Raw genomic sequence first — 5,067 nt, 5'->3', positions numbered from 1 at the left:
GGATGGCTTCTGGTTGATGCGGCTGAGATCATGCTTCGTGCCGGGTTGAGTACACGTGGCCATATAGTTGTCGGTGAAGACTTTCTTCAACTCTTCCCATGAGCCGATGGAGTCTGGCGCAAGGCTGGTGAACCAGCTCATGGTAGGTGGCATGAGCATGACGGGGAGATAGTTTGCCATAACGCTGGTTCTCCTCTAGTGGCACGGACAACAGTGGCATAAGCCTGCAGCCACTGAGTTGGGTTCATTCTTCCTTCATAGGGCTCGACCCCGGTGATCTTAAAACCACGGGGCCATCGAAGTGTTCAGAGTGCCCTTATGAAAGTCGGAGGCCCCTCAGGATTGTCGACACTGTAATCTACGGCATTGTGGTCGGGGACATGCTCAAGGGCTGAGTCTGGGTTGCTGTACTCCTTTTCGTAATCCTAACGGTGACGTACTTCATCTTCATGGTGACCAAAAGCAACGGTGCTCGATACGCCGCCGCGCATCCTAGAGGTTGCTAAGATGTACTCTAGCATCCTGTTTGACCTCCTGGCCGTGTTGGCGATGGTGTTCGGCGCGATGCCCCCCGGGTCCCCCTTGGAGAGGTAATGACTGGTCGGCGAAACGGCTTTGACTTGGGCGGTGATTGGACCTCGGCGCAGCTGATTGGTGAATCGTGCTCATAGAGCACGAAGGTCTCTGATCCTCGTAGATCTCGTTGACCTGACAGTGAGCCGCTTTAAGCATGGCGGCGATCTTGGTGAGCTTGGGCGTTTGAGGGAAACGAGCGAGCTCATTGGCGGCTACTGCCAAATTGGTGCTTGGAGTCTTGAAGACGTCGTGGCCATCGACACGGAGAAATTCTTCGTCGAGGTCATGGTAGAGCGGGAGCGGTCTTCCTTGAGTCAAGCCGATTATTCCGAGCAGCCTCGGCCCTTGCGATGGCTGCCTCGTTTTCTCGCCGCTGCACGCGGTTGACGTTTTGGTTCTCCCAAGCAGCGCGCTCCTCCTCGATTTCACCGTTCCGAGGAGGGCTGTCGATGCTGACGTTGAAGATCGCGCCACCCCAGAAGGGTGGGAGGAGAAATTGATCGAAGAAGGTTTCGGCGAGGGTCTCCATAGAGCCCTAAGACTCTGAGCCTGGAATTTCTTCTGGGATGGTCTGGAGGTGCACCCTAGGGCTCCAGCCTAAGTGTAGCGTGTTGACAGCCGACGGGAGTTGGACGACGATCTGGTCAGCGAGTTTGCCCCTTAGGGCGTGCTGGTAAGCGGCGGCGGTGTTGGAGAATCCGAAGGGTAGGGCCATAGCCCTTGTAGTTTCACGAGCAACCTCTGATAGATTTGGATCGAAGGGTGGTCGGGGCTGAACCAGAGTGTCCAGTGCCGATTCGGCGATGGAGAGACAATCGGTGAGCTTCAGTCCGAGCCGATCGATGGATTCGATCAGATCGTCATTGTTGATCGGCCTCATCTGGTAGCGAGGAAGCGGACGATGAGTTGTTGCCAAAAGAGACCTTGGAATCTCCTTCGAGATCGGATCTGTAGTTGCAGGTGCAGGGGTGGCCGGCGCAGAAACAATGTGCTCCGGCTCGAGGAGCTCTCCGACTCCGTCAGTGTTGATGACCCACAAGATGGATCCGACCATGAAGATCTGGCCAGGCTGTGGAAGGGACGAAGAGCCTACGGAAAAAGCCATCTTGTTCGACAAGGAAACAACACGCAGACCCCTACCTGGCGCTCCAACTGTCGATAGATTATCGTTGGTAGTCCTCCGAGGGGTATCCCACGAAGGTAGATTGATCGGTAGAGGAGCACGAGATCAAGAACAAGAAGGCAACAGAGACACATGAGTTAGACAGGTTTAGGCCATCAGTATGACGTAATACCTTACTCCTATGGTCTGTTGGTTTGTATTAGCTATCGTATGATATGCCGTGATTTTAGAGGGGGTCCCTGCTCGCCTTATATAGTCCTGGAGGCAGGGTTACAAGTCGGTTAGATCTGAGAGATAATCGGAAAGTAATAACTGATTACAGGAATCTTGGGATCATACATATCCTAATAGATCACATAGTATCTCTAGGATATCTTCCCGATGTCTTGCGGAAGGCGCCGAGCAGAGTCGTGCCCCACAAGGCTTCTTCTTGTGGGCTGGGCCACCCCAAGGGGCGCAGCCCATGTGGTCTGCCGTGGGTATCCGGGGTCGTACACCCCACACATAGTCTACCAGAGGAGTCTACAAAAAATAACCATGAAATTAGCATTGTTTGTAGAATAACCATTGAGGTATATAAGATGTATTAAATAAATAAATAAGAAGAATAACAAACCTATTTCTTCTTCTGAACCACTATGGGCCTTCCGAAGGGCATGGTACGCGATGACATCCTCCATACTAATTCCTTTTTTTTATATCCATGTGCCACACAAGCTCACCCATAGAAAAGAATAGAGGGTATGAAAAAGCATCAAAACATCAATGATACGAGCAAATGCCATGTCTGCTTCTATCTTTTCCACATAGGACAACACTATTTTGGAACTGACCAAGGAGTTCGCTTCCCTCGATCCAAACAGCAGCCACCTCTGAAGCTAACGACACGTTGTATGTTCTCAGGTCTAGCCTCTAGTCAAGGTTCAATGTAATACGATAATCCTCGAGGTGTTTAGTCTGGCCCATACTCCTAAGATGTTGTGAGTATGGATTGTCACAAAGGATCATCACAAGCCTCTCAATAACTTCTTTGTCTTTTTGGCACCGCTCTTCACGACACCTTCGATACCGGTGATCAAGGCTAGGATTGTTATCATAGAAATAAAGCTCTAGATGTCTTGGCTCCTTACCATCTTCTTTCCCAAATGACCTTATGTTATGATAGATCTAGCCGTGTGCATGGAAGGTGTATATGCCACTATTTCTCAAGCTTGCAGTAGCGCTATTGAGGCGACAGTATAAAGAAGTGAAAGAGAAATGATCATTGAAAAACCTAATGTTGTTACAAAAGTGTCTAGCATCTACGTCGGAACTTGACCAAAGCCTTATCATCTCATCAGGTATGTCTGGTGCATTAAGCTTGACTTTTATACTGCGGCAACAGAACCCATGTGGTTCATGTTCAAACTTCTTCGCACCGCAGTGAGGACAATCTGCGACAGGTTTTAGCATACGTGTATCTGTAGGCATGTTACTATACACCTTTTCGTATGGGTCAGGTACTTCAGGGATAGAAGTTGTGTCTTCTTCAAGGTCGTCATTTTGGTCATCGTCCTCATCTTCCTCGTCTGAAAGGATATTTAAGCCAAAATGATTCAGATAACATGTGAAATATTATTGAGGGTTTCAATATTTATCACAAATACCTTGCCCAGCGAACAGGTATCCCTCATTCTCTTCCTCGTCATCTTCAAATATATCTCCCTCATCATCATCTATGACCATCACAAATGCATGAGTCAGTTCAACTATGGGTAGCACATAAATAAAGGGGATTCAATAGCCTAGAGAGTGCTAAAAATAAATGTATATTACCGGTGTCATCCGGTACTGGTTTTGCCGATGCTGTTGATTCAGGGCGAATGCTTGGTCCAACATTTTCTGTCAATCATACAATGGTCATGTTTAAGATGAAAATAGGTGAATGAATTGGGGTAGTAAGGTCTCATTGTTTACCTTTTTTGGTCACCACTGTCTGAGGTAAGGTTGTGTTATCATCTATGTGGTCTTCATCCATGCATTCATCCTCATCATTAGCTACTCTCATCCTCCCACCAATGCAGTGCTCAAATAGCTTGTTACGATGGTTTAACAATGCATGTCTTTGCCCAGATGGAACACCGTGTCTATGTGTCATATGGCCAGGCGGTATATCACCACATCCGTCTTCTTCCATATCATCGTTAGCTGGTGGGGTGTAAAGTGGTGCTGCACTTGACTCTAGAATATTCCAATTCCATGAACCTCAGGAATATACATTGTGTTCTCCATTGCAATGGACTCCTGGTTCAGAGTGGACTTTCGCACCTCTCTAGATCGCATTGCACTCACTTTCACTGCCTCATATGCTTTGGAGCTTTGTTATTCATCCTTTCTCTTTTTCGTCTTTGCTCAGGTGTCATGTTTGCATATGTTGTCCTACTCCTTGCTCGATGAGCCATGACTTGCTCTTCTGTTAACTCCCTCTTACGTGAACCATCACATTTTGTTGTGCCTGCAACTGTATTATGAGTGCATTTTGATTGCATTTGATTTACTAATTGGTTGATAGGTTGACCAACACAAAAATATGGGCATTTGATGACTGTTAGCAATAATTTAATTACCTGGTAACTGAGTGGATATAGTTATATCATCATTGTTGTGGTCATGATTTGAATCTTTCTTATGCAACCAATCCTTTGTTTCATTAGGATCCATATCCGTATTTAAAATGCCCAATGAAATAGTAAAAGGATGTTTCTTTATTTACCAGCACGGGTAGGGTTAGCCTTGTCTCCCATTGGCGTATGAGAATTGTTATTTTCCATTTGATTAACTGGTAATAGCCTAGAGTCCATATAGTTTTTTTATTTATCAGAGAGGCATAAGAGAAGTTAAAAAAAGAATCATTATCAAAGATAAACTATTTAGAAAAAATACCAAAAATACCAATTCAGTTGATGATACAAAGTATATCAGAACACAAAAATTTAATGCGAGATTTAATCCAATATTAACAATATATATTTTTTTAAATTTTCTCCTTGGACCTATATTCGTAAGTGGCACGACTGCATGGAATCGTCGAATCGGGATCCTCTTGCCTCATCGCCCGGCTGCCCCACCGCCCGCCGGCCGCCACCACCGTCCCGTTCACCAAAACCATGGACGGCATCGAGGGCCTCCTGGCCCGCGACTTCGGCGTGCGGCCGCAGGGAAAGGCCGCCCCCATGGCCGGGGCTTCCTCCCGCTCCACCGGATCCGCCGCCGGCTCCAGCACCGCCGCGTGGGCCAGCTACGGCAGATCCACCCTAGCCCCCTCCGCGGCGCCGTCCTACGGCGACCTCTTCGGCTCCGCCGCCGCGGCCGTTGGAGCACACAGCCGA

The 5,067-nt window shown here is 47.8% G+C and overlaps 1 pseudogene; it reads right to left on the bottom strand.

The window, feature by feature from the left end:
• Window positions 1-2,051: 2,051 nt before the first annotated feature.
• On the bottom strand, window positions 2,052-4,399 carry LOC136495652 (uncharacterized; annotated as a pseudogene).
• Between the last annotated feature and the right edge of the window lie 668 nt (window positions 4,400-5,067).

This window comes from Miscanthus floridulus, chromosome 12 (assembly GCF_019320115.1).
Source record: "Miscanthus floridulus cultivar M001 chromosome 12, ASM1932011v1, whole genome shotgun sequence".
NCBI lineage: Eukaryota > Viridiplantae > Streptophyta > Magnoliopsida > Poales > Poaceae > Miscanthus > Miscanthus floridulus.
The sequence above is the reverse complement of the archived record's forward strand: the minus strand, read 5'-3'. Positions and strand labels throughout refer to the sequence as shown.